Source organism: Pseudophryne corroboree, unplaced genomic scaffold, assembly GCF_028390025.1.
Source record: "Pseudophryne corroboree isolate aPseCor3 unplaced genomic scaffold, aPseCor3.hap2 scaffold_1123, whole genome shotgun sequence".
Classification (NCBI taxonomy): Eukaryota; Metazoa; Chordata; class Amphibia; order Anura; family Myobatrachidae; genus Pseudophryne; species Pseudophryne corroboree.
The window spans coordinates 61,296-76,078 of NW_026967749.1; the positions used below are offsets into that span (position 1 = coordinate 61,296).

The window sequence follows — 14,783 nt, forward strand, 5'->3', positions numbered from 1 at the left end:
AGTATCCTCATCAGTGCTCAGTATCACTGCTCATTGTCTTGTGCTGCATTGTGGTGCTCAGCATACTACAGTACATTACTAATAGTCCAGTGCTGCATCTTGCTGCTCAGTGTCAGTTCTAGTATCCTCATCAGTGCTCACTATCACTGCTCATTGCATTGTGGTGTTCTGTATACTACAATAACATAGTAATATAGTAACATAGTTTTTGAGGTTGAATAGAGGCAAATTGCCCATCGTGTTCAACCTGTTTTAAGTTGTGATGATTCTACATACTTGCTGAATAATGTTTTATGACTAGTTAGCTACTATAACTCATGTTACCCCCGGATTAACCATGTTGATATTTTAAGTATTATAACCTTGGATAGCTTTTTCATTCAGAAATGTATCCATTCCTTTTTTAAATCCAATTACAGAGTCCGCCATTACCACCTTCCCTGGCAGGGAATTCCACATCCTGATTGCCCTAACAGTGAAGAAACCTTTCCTCCATTGCGTTCTGAACTTTCCTCCAGTCGCAGCGAGTGACCACGTGTTCTTTTAATAAATAATTCCTCTGATAACTCTTTGTTATGTATCTTTACATATTTGAAGATATTAATAATATCTCCTCTTAGGCACCTCTTTTCTAGTGTATAAATATTCAGCCTAGTAAGTCTTTCCTTATAGTCCAGTACTTTTAGGCCTTTAATCAATTTAGTCTTCAGGATCTCTTACACTTCCATGAGCAGCAGAGTAGTGCAATGGAAGCATGCTGGGCCCATAACCCAGAGGTCGATTGATCGAAACTATCCTCTGCTATGTGCATTTTTTTTTTTATAATTAAAGTAATCAAAAACTGGGATTGATATTTTGGCTCTTTTATTTTTACTTAAAGTACAATAACTTTTATCATTTTAATTTGTTTTAATAGTATATTGACAGCATTGTTTTCTTTAAAAAATCCACTTAATTTTCTTTACCCTATTACTGAAATGGTAATTGACAAAAACAAACTACATTGTCACCAGAAGAGCAATGCAAAATGTACAAGTGATATATGAAAATCATCTTCCATCTTGAATTTCAATGATGCATTGGGACAACAATTTGTGAGAAACATCTTCACCCATAAAGAAAGATTTTCTTAATTCCTTACCTGTGTGCTGATTAGATATCACCTTGTTTTCACATTAAACAGACTTCCCCATGAGGAAGCAGCAATGATGCAGTGACGTTTCCTGGTGTCAACCTGTATTATTTCAGTAGACATTGAAATGAGAATGCATCTTTGATGCCTTTCCAATGAAGCAAGTTTAATTCAGTAATAGGTGAAAAACCATTCATACAAAGGTGTTAATCAGAGACTTGGCTTTGTGGACACTTTTCAGAGAGCAAATTTGTTAGCATAAACATAAAATCAGAAAATGAAGAGCTGTTTAATCACTCAATTGGACTTTTCTGCCAGCATAATTTTTTTTCTCTGCAACCCACTGCTAAATTGTGCTTCCTAGCTGTTTTTTTATAAAATCACTTAATCAAATCTAACTCTGATTACATCAGAGAAGGCCAGGTACCCTACACCATAAGGGGGGTTTTTGAAATTTTGACTTGTCTACTTAAAGATCACCAAAATCTGATCACAAGGTCAATTACATCCATGGGTGGGATTGAACCACCAACCTTTTGGTTAATAGCCAAACATGCTAACCGATTGTGCCACAGAGACACCTTGCAAAAGTCAATACTGACAAAGGCTAATAAGCATTCATCTAGAACGTTTCCTAGAAAAACTTTAAAAAATCAATAATCTGGAGAATTTTTGTAAGAAACACATTGGTACTTTCCCATGATGAGTGAGTGCTTCAGGATTTCTTGCACTTACATGGGCTATTAACCAAAAGGTTGGTGGTTCAATCGCACCCAGGGATGTAACTGACCTTGTCAACAGATTTTGGTGATCTTTAAGTAGACAAGTCAAAATTTCATACCCCCTCTTATGGTGTAGGGTACCTGGCCTTCTCTGACGTAATCAGAGTTAGATTTAATTAAGTGATTTTATAAAAAACAGCTAGGAAGCACAATTTAGCAGTGGGTTGCAGAGAAAAAAATAACATTTTAAACCTACCGGTAATTTTTTTTTCTCGTAGTCCGTAGAGGATGATGGGGACTCCGTAAGGACCATGGGGGATAGACGGGCTCCGCAGCAGACATGGGCACTTTAAGAAAGACTTTTGATCTGGGTGTGCACTGGCTCCTCCCTCTATGCCCCTCCTCCACACCTCAGTTAGAGAAACTGTGCCCAGAGGAGACGGACAGTACGAGGAAAGGATTTTTGTTAATCCAAGGTCAAGATTCATACCAGCCACACCAATCACACCGTATAACTTGTGATATACTACCCAGTTAACAGTATGAAAACAACATAGCATCAGTCCAAGACCGATGAAAACTAACATATAACCCTTATGTAAGCAATAACTATATACAAGTCTTGCAGAAGTAGACCGCACTTGGGACGGGCACCCAGCATCCTCTACGGACTACGAGAAAAAGATTTACCGGTAGGTTTAAAATCTTATTTTCTCTTACGTCCTAGAGGATGCTGGGGACTCCGTAAGGACCATGGGGATTATACCAAAGCTCCCAAACGGGCAGGAGAGTGCGGATGACTCTGCAGCACCGATTGAGCAAACAGGAGGTCCTCCTCAGCCAGGGTATCAAACTTATAGAACTTTGCAAAGGTGTTTGAACCAACTTTGACCCACTGCTTGGATGACATCACCATATGCAAATCCATCTGCGGCAGGCCTTCCCCCAGGAATGCTTGCACTAGTTGTTGCATTTGGTTTGTTGTTTTGGGGGTGCTTCAGTATTAGGCAGCCTTCTGCCCTCCCATGTTCATCTGAAAATATGTGTTCTCCCTGCAGTTGTTGTCCCCAGATGAGAGTTCCCTTGTGCTGCCTCAGTTGAATCTCCTTTACTTGACAGAGATGTGCCTGAGCAGCGGCCCTCCCCAGCCCTATCCCAAATCATACTTATTTTGCATAGGAGATACCATGGTCATGAAGATTGTTCTCCCAGGGTTAGGTTCATTCATTGCATTCTGGGTATGCTGACCCCTGTGATTTCCCCAAATGTGGGAAACTCAACTGCATTATTTGTGGTAGTGGGGGACTGTGTTTGTGCTTTCCTCTGGTCAGCTCTGGTAAAAGTCAGATTTCTTTGTCTCAGATCTTCCTCTAGCCTTGTTCTTCTTTCGAGAGTTCCCTTGTGCTGCCTCAGTTGGATCTCCTTCACTTGACAGGGGGGTGCCCGAGCAGCGACCCTCCCCAGCTCTAGCCCAACTCCTACTTACCTGCCAGGTGAGATACTATGATCATGAAGATGCTTCTCCCAGGGCAAGGCTCACCCATTGCACTCTGGGTGTGCTGCCCCTGCGATTTCCCCAAATGTGGGAAACTTGACTGCATAATTTGTGTTTCCCCTGGTCGGCTCTCATATAATTCAGATCTCTTTGTCTCAGGTCTCTCTCCAGCCTAGTTTGCTGTCTGTTTCCACTTCTTTTTTCTTGAGCCCCTCCCTTCTATACCCTTGTGCACTATCCTGACTTCTCCCGTCTGCTTACTTTGTGCCTTCCAACGCACAATGCAAACTACAGGTAGTGCTGCAGGGCCCACACCCTTTTACTTGCTTTACAGAGCAGCTCTGGAGCTGTTACAGTGCCCAGCTGCTGCAAGAAATCAGCTTAAATGCTTCAGGGGCTGGGGCATAGCCAACATGAGCCCCACACCGAAGGAGGGTAGAGGTGTTTAATGCGAACTAGGGGTCATCCAAGCGCCGCAAAAGGCCGCCATGCCCTGCACACCCCTTTTTTCTTTTCATATGCAGACGAGGGTTGAAGCCAACTTTGACCCACTGCTTGGATGACATCACCATATGCAAATCCATCTGCTGCAGGCCTTCCCCCAGGAATGCTTGCACTAGTAGTTGCATTTGGTTTGTTGTTTGGGGGTGCTTCAGTTTTAGGCAGCCTTCTGCCCTCCCATGTTCATCTGAAAATATGTGTTCTCCCTGCAGTTGTTGTCCCCAGATGAGAGTTCCCTTGTGCTGCCTCAGTTGAATCTCCTTTACTTGACAGAGATGTGCCTGAGCAGCGGCCCTCCCCAGCCCTATCCCAAATCATACTTATTTTGCATAGGAGATACCATGGTCATGAAGATTGTTCTCCCAGGGTGAGGTTCATTCATTGCATTCTGGGTATGCTGACCCCTGTGATTTCCCCAAATGTGGGAAACTCGACTGCATTATTTGTGGTAGTGGGGGACTGTGTTTGTGCTTTCCTCTGGTCAGCTCTGGTAAAAGTCAGATTTCTTTGTCTCAGATCTTCCTCTAGCCTTGTTCTTCTTTCGAGAGTTCCCTTGTGCTGCCTCAGTTGGATCTCCTTCACTTGACAGGGGGTGCCCAAGCAGCAATCCTCCACAGCTCTAGCTTAACTCCTACTTACCTGCCAGGTGAGATACTATGATCTTCACTGTTAGGGCTATCAGGATGTGGAATTCCCTGCCAGGGAAGGTGGTAATGGTGGACTCTGTAATTGGATTTAAAAAAGGAATGGATACATTTCTGAATGAAAAAGCTATCCAAGGTTATAATACTTAAAATATCAACATGGTTAATCCGGGGGTAACATGAGTTGTAGTAGTTAACTAGTCATAAAACATTATTCAGCAAGTATGTAGAATCATCACAACTTAAAACAGGTTGAACACGATGGGCAATTTGCCTCTTTTCAACCTCAAAAACTATATTACTATATGTTACTATATTACTATGTTACTGTAGTATACAGAACACCACAATGTAATGAGCAGTGATAGTGAGCACTGATGAGGATACTAGAACTGACACTGAGCAGCAAGATGCAGCACTGGACTATTAGTAATGTACTGTAGTATGCTGAGCACCACAATGCAGCACAAGACTATGAGCAGTGATACTGAGCACTGATGAGGATACTACTGAGAACTGACACTGAGCAGGAGAGACACACTACTAGTATTACTGAGCAGCAATAAGTAACCACTGATAATGAGCACTGATATTGAGATTTCCACTGAGAGAACATAGCCACGTCCTCTCCGCTCTCTCTTCAATGCACGAGTAAAAATGGAGGCAACGCGCAGCTCTTTATATGAAATCCGAATCTCGCGAGAATCCGACAGCGGGATGATGACATTTTCCCTTGTTCAGGTTTTCCGAGTCAGGCGGGAACAACCGAGCCTGCCTTGGACCAGTGTAAACCACGTGGAGTTCGTGGGGAATTCGGTTCTCGGAGAACCGAACCCGCTCCTCTCTACCTTATACCCATAATTTTTTTTTTTTTCAATCTAAGCCCCTGCAGTTTTCTGTAAGCATCTGCTTCGCTATGATGATCAACAAGTCACAAGGGCAAACACTCAGGGCTTGAGGCGTAGATCTTAGGACCAGCTGCTACAAGCATGGCAGAGGTGTCACTATCACTGGTGACACCCAGAGAGGTGGCGAAGGAGATTGTAATGCAGTGCGCGCAGATAAGCAGCGCAATGGTAAAAAGGAGGCATGGTTTCATAGGTAGGGGCGTGGCCTGGTGGCCTGAATCTACATTTTGTTGCTCCGGGTGTCCCGGGGGTTGGGGGCTGCACCCGGGGACTAGTGTGTGAGCGGTGCTGGCTCCTGCACAGTGACAGGACATGGCCACCCAGCATGACGCCTCCCTTCTTGACCATGCTGTAATTGCAGTCGCACTGCAGTTCAGCGTGATCATAAAAAATGGTGTAGCCTTCTGCGGGTGCAGACTGTATGTGCGCGCAGGAAGCCGCCACCATTTTTGTGATCACAGCGGCTGAATGTGATGTCATACAGCCGCTGTGACCACGCCCCCTGTGTCTCCTCCGTTGCAGACCCCATTTTGAAGCCTTGCCCCCGCACCGCTCTATCCCTGACTTGGAAATGGAGTTTTGCTGACACCCCTCTCCCCCCCTGCCTGATTGACAGGCAGAGGCGATCGCATTCTCTGCGGGGTGCCGCAGAAAATGCAGGCACTTGCGTATGCTCTTAGCAATTTTTGCATTTGGATCTCTTATTGTGATTGCAATCCAACCTGAATCAGGCCCTATTACCTATCGCAATGCGCTGCGGGCAGTACAAAATTGGTTTAATATGGGAGAAAAACCCCCAGACCTGTGCTCCTTAACTGTACCTGGTGGCTTGTGGAGCGGCTGCCCAGTAATCAGTGTCCACGCCAGTGCACACACGGTCCACCCCCTACGGCCACGCTCCCCTTCATCAGCGGCCTCGTGATCCGGAAGGGCGGTGTGTGTGTGACTGACCTTAGGAAGAAACCGGAGCCTCCGCTGCAGTGACCCAGCAACCAGGGCACGGGAGTATACAGCGCCGCTGGGAGTGATGAAGCTGCAGTAAAGATGTCTATTAGACCTAGCCTGCTGCAGCCCTTGTAGATTCTCATAAAAAAAGTTCTTATTTTCTTGTCAAAATTAATAGCTAAGAATAGGCTGCCTGAGGCAGGCCCCTGTTAAGTGGCCTGCTACTGAAGGCACCAACTACAAACTGAGCTCCCTGTTCATGGAAGCGGGGTTATAGAGGAGAATGCGCTGAGCATCTTGGGAACAGTCAAAAGCTTTGAGCCGGTTGGTGCCTCAGATCAAGATCCTACTCTACACCCCAATGTGAATCCTTGTGGAGTCCAGTGTACCCCACAGAAGAAATTAATGTGTCACACCCATTGGCAGCAACCTTAGAATAGCTGCTGATGGGCACAATTGAGAAAGGAAGGGGGGGGGACATTTGAATCCAGCACATAGATGCAATTCAAATATGTAATTTGAACCTTCCTATTTTAAAATATAATGGATGAACCTCACCCTGTGAGAACAATCTTCATGATATAGAGATCTCATATGCAAAATAAGTATGAGTTGGGATAGGGCTGGGGAGGGTGGCTGCTCGGGCAAGCCCCTCCCCCGTCAAGTTAAGGAGATTCAACTGAGGAAGCACAAGGGAACTCTCGTCTGGGGACAACAACTGCAGGGAGAACACATATTTTCAGATGAACATGGGAGGGCAGAAGGCTGCCTAATACTGAAGCATCCCCAAACAACAAACCAAATGCAACAACTAGTAAAAGCATTCCAGGGTGAAGGTCTGCAGAAGACGGATTTGCAGGGAGACCACATCTTTTCAGATGAACATGGGAGGGCGGAAGGCTGCCTAATACTGAAGCACCATCAAATATCAAACCATATGCAATAACTAGTACAAGCATTCCTGGGGGAAGGTCTGCAGGAGACGAATTTGCATACGGTGATGTCATCCAAGCAGTGGGCCAAAGTTGGCTGGAACCCTCATCTGCATATGAAAAGAGAAAAGGGTTATGCAGGGCATGGCGGCCTTTTGCGGCGCTTGGATGACCCCTAGTTCGCATTAAACACCTCCACCCTCCTTCGGTGTGGGGCTCATGTTGGCTATGCCCCAGCCCCTGAAGCATTCAAGCTGATTTCTTGCAGCAGCTGGGCACTGTAACAGCTCCAGAGCTGCTCTGTAAGGCAAATAAAAGGGTGTGGGCCCTGCAGCACTACCTGTAGTTCGCATTGTGCGTTGGAAGGCACAAAGTAAGCAGACGGGAGAAGTCAGGATAGTGCGCAAGGGCATAGAAGGGAGCGGCTCAAGAAAAGAGAAGTGGAAACAGACAGCAAACTAGGCTGGAGAGAGACCTGAGACAAAGAGATCTGAATTATACGAGAGCCGACCAGGGGAAACACAAATTATGCAGTCAAGTTTCCCACATTTGGGGAAATCGCAGGGGCAGCACATCCAGAGTGCAATGGGTGAGCCTTGCCCTGGGAGAAGCACCTTCAAGATCATAGTATCTCACCTGGCAGGTAAGTAGGAGTTGGGCTAGAGCTGGGGAGGGTCGCTGCTCGGGCACCCCCCTGTCAAGTGAAGGAGATCCAACTGAGGCAGCACAATGGAACTCTCGAAAGAAGAACAAGGCTAGAGGAAGATCTGAGACAAAGAAATCTGACTTTTACCAGAGCTGACCAGCGGAAAACACATACACAGTCCCCCACTACAACAAATAATGCAGGCGAGTTTCCCACATTTGGGGAAATCACAGGGGTCAGCATACCCAGAATGCAATGAATGAACCTAACCCTGGGTGAACAATTTTCATGACCATGGTGTCTCCTATGCAAAATAAGTATGATTTGGGATAGGGCTGGGGAGGGCCGCTGCTCAGGCACATCTCTGTCAAGTAAAGGAGATTCAACTGAGGCAGCACAAGGGAACTCTCATCTGGGGACAACAACTGCAGGGAGAACACATATTTTCAGATGAACATGGGAGGGCAGAAGGCTGCCTAATACTGAAGCACCCCCAAACAACAAACCAAATGCAACAACTAGTGCAAGCATTCCTGGGGGAAGGCCTGCAGCAGATGGATTTGCATATGGTGATGTTATCCAAGCAGTGGGTCAAAGTTGGCTTCAACCCTCATCTGCATATTAAAAGAGAAAAGGGGCGTGCAGGGCATGGCAGCCTTTTGCGGTGCTTGGATGACCCCTAGATCGCATTAAACACCCCCACCCTCCTTTGGTGTGGGGCTCATGTTGGCCATGCCCCATCCCATGAAGCATTCAAGCTGATTTCTTGCAGCAGCTGGGCACTGTAACAGCTCCAGAGCTGCTCTGTAAGGCAAGTAAAAGGGTGTGGGCCCTGCAGCACTACCTGTAGTTTGCATTGTGCATTGGAAGGCACAAAGTAAGCAGACGGGAGGAGAAGTCAGGATAGTGCACAAGGGTATAGAAGGGAGGGGCTCAAGAAAAAAAGAAGTGGAAACAGACAGCAAACTAGGCTGGAGAGAGACCTGAGACAAAGAGATCTGAATTATACGAGAGCTGACCAGAGGAAACACAAATTATGCAGTCAAGTGTCCCACATTTGGGGAAATCGTAGGAGCAGCACACCCAGAGTGCAATGGGTGAGCCTTGCCCTGGGAGAAGCACCGTCCTGATTATAGTATCTCACCTGGGTGTGCTGCCCCTGCGATTTCCCCAAATGTGGGAAACTTGACTGCATAATTTGTGTTTCCCCTGGTCGGCTCTCATATAATTCAGATCTCTTTGTCTCAGGTCTCTCTCCAGCCTAGTTTGCTGTCTGTTTCCACTTCTTTTTTCTTGAGCCCCTCCCTTCTATACCCTTGTGAACTATCCTGACTTCTCCTCCTGTCTGCTTACTTTGTGCCTTCCAATGCACAATGCAAACTACAGGTAGTGCTGCAGGGCCCACACCCTTTTACTTGCCTTACAGAGCAGCTCTGGAGCTGTTACAGTGCCAAGCTGCTGCAAGAAATCAGCTTGAATGCTTCAGGGGCTGGGGCATGGCCAACATGAGCCCCACACCAAAGGAGGGTGGGGGTGTTTAATGCGAACTAAGGGTCATCCAAGCGCCGCAAAAGGCCATGGCGGCGCCCTGCATACCCCTTTTCTCTTTTCATATGCAGATGAGGGTTCCAGCCAACTTTGGCCCACTGCTTGGATGACATCACTGTATGCAAATCCGTCTTCTGCAGACCTTCCCCCAGGAATGCTTGTACTAGTTGTTGCATTTGGTTTGTTGTTTGGGGTGCTTCAGTATTAGGCAGCCTTCTGCCCTCCCATGTTCATCTGAAAATATGTGTTCTCACTGCAGTTGTTGTCCCCAGATGGGAGTTCCCTTGTGCTGCCTCAGTTGAATCTCCTTTACTCTAAAACTTTTAAAACTTAGCAAAAGTGTTTACTAAATAGCTGCTCGGCAAAGTTGCAATGCCGAGACTCCCCGACCAGCTGCCCAGGATGAACCCACCTTTCTAGTAGAATGGGTCTTCACCTAATTCAGTAACGGCAATCCTGCCGTGGAATGAGCATGCTGAATCTTACCACAGATCCAGCGCATAATGGTCTACATGGAAGCAGGACACCCAATCCTGTTGGGAGCATACAGGACAAACAGAGCCTCTGTTTTCCTAATCTGAACCGTTCTGGTGACATAAATTTTCAAAGTTCTGACCACAGCCAGAGACTTTGACTCAACGAAGGTGTCAGTGGCCAAAGGCGCCATGTGGAAAGATGAACCACCTTCGGCAGAAATTGTTGACGTGTCCTCAATTCTGCTCTATCTTCATGAAAGATCAAATAAAGGCTCTTGTGATACTGCATGGTTTGTACTGTTTTCCATGTGCTCCCAGATCTTTCAAAAAAGAAGCATGGTCAAGAAAGTTCTGTTTGAAAAGAAACAACATTTACTGTCATTGTTATAGAATTTGGGAGAAAAAACAAGAAGAAATCTGCACTGTTGACGCACTGGACAGAATGAATGAAACATAAAATATAACCTTTATTAAGTATGTATTAGAATTGGATAAATATTAATATTATTATCCCAAACTGCAGTGAAACATAAAGGTTAAAATCACAGAACTAACATACATGTGCATAAGAAGAATAAAGAGATGTGAAAAAAAGGTTTAAAAAGCGTGTCCGTGTGTGATTATTTTTGAAGGCACAACCCTGGCGGGGTTGTTTATATAGATATATATGTTGCTAATAATCACTTTCTAGCATAATGTTATTAAATAGCTGTTAGTATCTATGTCGTCAGGTACCACTGGGTCGTATCCTATATACTCCTGTGGGAAACTTGACTGCATAATTTGTGTTTCCCCTGGTCGGCTCTCGTATAATTCAGATCTCTTTGTCTCAGGTCTCTCTCCAGCCTAGTTTGCTGTTTGTTTCCACTTCTCTTTTCTTGAGCCGCTGCCTTCTATGCCCTTGTGCACTCTCCTGACTTCTCCTGTCTGCTTACTTTGTGCCTTCCAACGCACAATGCAAACTACAGTTAGTGCTGCACGGCCCACACCCTTTTACTTGCCTTACAGAGCAGCTCTGGAGCTGTTACAGTGCCCAGCTGCAGCAAGAAATCAGCTTGAATGCTTCAGGTGCTGGGGCATAGCCAACAAGAGCCCCACACCGACGGAGGGTGGAGGTGTTTAATGCAAACTAGGGGTCAGCCAAGCGCCGCAAAAGGCCGCCATGCCCTGCATGCCCCTTTTCTCTTTTCATAATCAAATCCATCAAATCCATCTGTGGCAGGCCTTCCCCCAGGAATGCTTGCACTAGTTGTTGCATTTGGTTTGTTGTTTGGGGGTGCTTCAGTATTAGGCAGCCTTCTGCCCTCCCATGTTCATCTGAAAATATATGTTCTCCCTGCAGTTGTTGTCCCAAGATGAGAGTTCCCTTGTGCTGCCTCAGTTGAATCTCCTTAACTTGACAGAGATGTGCCTGAGCAGTGGCCCTCCCCAGCTCTATCCCAAATCATACTTATTTTGCATAGGAGATACCATGGTCATGAAGATTATTCTCCCAGGGTGAGGTTCATTCACTGCATTCTGGGTATGCTGACCCCTGTGATTTCCCCAAATGTAACCCCTAGAGTAACCCTGGGAGAAAAATCTTCATGACCATGGTATCTCCTATGCAAAATAAGTATGATTTGGAATAGGGCTGGGGAGGGCCGCTGCTCATGCACATCTCTGTCAAGTAAAGGAGATTCAACTGAGGCAGCACAAGGGAACTCTCATCTTGGGACAACAACTGCAGGGAGAACATATATTTTCAGATGAACATGGGAGGGCAGAAGGCTGCCTAATACTGAAGCACCCCCAAACAACAAACCAAATGCAACAACTAGTGCAAGCATTCCTGGGGGAAGGCCTGCCACAGATGGATTTGCATATGGTGATGTCATCCAAGCAGTGGGTCAAAGTTGGCTTCAACCCTCGTCTGCATATGAAAATAAAAAAGGGGTGTGCAGGGCATGGCAGCCTTTTGCGGCGCTTGGATGACCCCTAGTTCGCATTAAACACCTCCACCCTCCTTCGGTGTGGGGCTCATGTTGGCTATGCCCCAGCCCCTGAAGCATTCAAGCTGATTTCTTGCAGCAGCTGGGCACTGTAACAGCTCCAGAGCTGCTCTGTAAAGCAAGTAAAAGGGTGTGGGCCCTGCAGCACTACCTGTAGTGTGCATTGTGCGTTGGAAGGCACAAAGTAAGCAGACGGGGAAGTCAGGATAGTGCACAAGGGCATAGAAGGGAGCGGCTCAAGAAAAGAGAAGTGGAAACAGACAGCAAACTAGGCTGGAGAGAGACCTGAGACAAAGAGATCTGAATTATACGAGAGCCGACCAGAGGAAACACAAATTATGTAATCAAGTGTCCCACATTTGGGGAAATCGTAGGAGCAGCACACCCAGAGTGCTTTTAAAGCCTCCTGTTAGTGCTTCATCTACACGTTATAGCCCTGAATTTTCCAATGCCTATCTCTTTGCAAAAGAGAGATATCGGCAAGGAAAAACTGTATTGTACCTTTGCATTTTTCTCCCAAACGAAAGACACTAGAATGAAAATTTTAAAGCCTCCTGTTAGTGCTTCATCTACACGTTATAGCCCTGAATTTTCCAATGCCTATCTCTTTGCAAAAGAGAGATATTGGCAAGGAAAAGCTGTATTGTACCTTTGCATTTTTCTCCCAAACGAAGGACACTAGAATGAAATTTTTTAAGCCTCCTGTTAGTGCTTCATCTACACGTTATAGCCCTGAATTTTCCAATGCCTATCTCTTTGCAAAAGAGAGATATCGGCAAGGAAAAGCTGTATTGTACCTTTGCATTTTTCTCCCAAACGAAAGACACTAGAATGAAAGTTTTAAAGCCTCCTGTTAGTGCTTCATCTACACGTTATAGCCCTGCATTTTCCAATGCCTATCTCTTTGCAAAAGAGAGATATCGGCAAGGAAAAGCAGCATTGTACCTTTGCATTTTTCTCCCAAACGAAAGACACTAGAATGAAAATTGTAAAGCCTCCTGTTAGTGCTTCATCTACACGTTATAGCCCTGCATTTTCCAATGCCTAGCTCTTTGCAAAAGAGAGATATTGGCAAGGAAAAGCTGTATTGTACCTTTGCATTTTTCTCCCAAACGAAAGACACTAGAATGAAAATTTTAAAGCCTCCTGTTAGTGCTTCATCTACACGTTATAGCCCTGAATTTTCCAATGCTTATCTCTTTGCAAAAGAGAGATATCGGCAAGGAAAAGCAGCATTGTACTTTTGCATTTTTCTCCCAAACGAAAGACACTAGAATGAAAATTTTAAAGCCTCCTGTTAGTGCTTCATCTACACGTTATAGCCCTGAATTTTCCAATGCCTAGCTCTTTGCAAAAGAGAGATATTGGCAAGGAAAAGCTGTATTGTACCTTTGCATTTTTCTCCCAAACGAAGGACACTAGATTGAAAATTTTAAAGCCTCCTATTAGTGCTTCATCTACACGTTATAGCCCTGAATTTTCCAATGCCTAGCTCTTTGCAAAAGAGAGATATCGGCAAGGAAAAGCGGTATTGTACCTTTGCATTTTTCTCCCAAACGAAATACACTAGAATAAAAATTTTAAAGCCTCCTGTTAGTGCTTCATCTACACGTTATAGCCCTGAATTTTCCAATGCCTATCTCTTTGCAAAAGAGAGATATCGGCAAGGAAAAGCTGTATTGTACCTTTGCATTTTTCTCCCAAACGAAGGACACTAGAATGAAAATTTTAAAGCCTCCTATTAGTGCTTCATCTACACGTTATAGGCCTGAATTTTCCAATGCCTATCTCTTTGCAAAAGAGAGATATCGGCAAGGAAAAGCTGTATTGTACCTTTGCAGTTTTCTCCCAAACGAAGGACACTAGAATGAAAATTTTAAAGCCTCCTGTTAGTGCTTCATCTACACGTTATAGCCCTGAATTTTCCAATGCCTATCTCTTTGCAAAAGAGAGATATCGGCAAGGAAAAGCTGTATTGTACCTTTGCATTTTTCTCCCAAACGAAAGACACTAGAATGAAAATTTTAAAGCCTCCTGTTAGTGCTTCATCTACACGTTATAGCCCTGAATTTTCCAATGCCTATCTCTTTACAAAAGAGAGATATCGGCAAGGAAAAGCTGTATTGTACCTTTGCATTTTTCTCCCAAACGAAGGACACTAGAATAAAAATTTTAAAGCCTCCTATTAGTGCTTCATCTACACGTTATAGCCCTGAATTTTCCAATGCCTATCTCTTTGCAAAAGAGAGATATCGGCAAGGAGAAGCTGTATTGTACCTTTGCATTTTTCTCCCAAACGAAGGACACTAGAATGAAAATTTGAAAGCCTCCTGTTAGTGCTTCATCTACACGTTATAGCCCTGAATTTTCCAATGCCTATCTCTTTGCAAAAGAGAGATATCGGCAAGGAAAAGCTGTATTGTACCTTTGCATTTTTCTCCCAAACGAAAGACACTAGAATGAAAATTTGAAAGCCTCCTGTTAGTGCTTCATCTACACGTTATAGCCCTGAATTTTCCAATGCCTATCTCTTTGCAAAAGAGAGATATCGGCAAGGAAAAGCGGTATTGTACCTTTGCATTTTTCTCCCAAACGAAAGACACTAGAATGAAAATTTTAAAGCCTCCTGTTAGTGCTTCATCTACACGTTATAGCCCTGAATTTTCCAATGCCTATCTCTTTGCAAAAGAGAGATATCGGCAAGGAAAAGCTGTATTGTACCTTTGCATTTTTCTCCCAAACGAAGGACACTAGAATGAAAATTTTAAAGCCTACTATTAGTGCTTCATCTACACGTTATAGCCCTGAATTTTCCAATGCCTATCTCTTTGCAAAAGAGAGAT

General features: G+C 44.8%; 5 non-coding genes and 1 pseudogene across 5 annotated transcripts; 3 read left to right on the top strand and 3 right to left on the bottom strand.

Annotated features, from left to right (window-relative positions):
- The first annotated feature begins 3,016 nt into the window (after positions 1-3,016).
- Positions 3,017-3,180, top strand: LOC134989779 (U1 spliceosomal RNA). The gene has a single exon (XR_010194864.1). It is a non-coding gene; the product is annotated as a U1 spliceosomal RNA (small nuclear RNA).
- Positions 3,181-3,332: 152 nt separating this feature from the next.
- LOC134989777 (U1 spliceosomal RNA) lies at positions 3,333-3,474 on the top strand (annotated as a pseudogene).
- A 692-nt stretch (positions 3,475-4,166) lies between these two features.
- Positions 4,167-4,330, top strand: LOC134989744 (U1 spliceosomal RNA). The gene has a single exon (XR_010194836.1). It is a non-coding gene; the product is annotated as a U1 spliceosomal RNA (small nuclear RNA).
- Positions 4,331-7,767: 3,437 nt separating this feature from the next.
- LOC134989714 (U1 spliceosomal RNA) lies at positions 7,768-7,930 on the bottom strand. The gene has a single exon (XR_010194811.1). It is a non-coding gene; the product is annotated as a U1 spliceosomal RNA (small nuclear RNA).
- A 152-nt stretch (positions 7,931-8,082) lies between these two features.
- Positions 8,083-8,246, bottom strand: LOC134989773 (U1 spliceosomal RNA). Its single transcript, XR_010194863.1, has one exon. It is a non-coding gene; the product is annotated as a U1 spliceosomal RNA (small nuclear RNA).
- Positions 8,247-8,921: 675 nt separating this feature from the next.
- On the bottom strand, positions 8,922-9,077 carry LOC134989723 (U1 spliceosomal RNA). The gene has a single exon (XR_010194816.1). It is a non-coding gene; the product is annotated as a U1 spliceosomal RNA (small nuclear RNA).
- Positions 9,078-14,783: the final 5,706 nt, after the last annotated feature.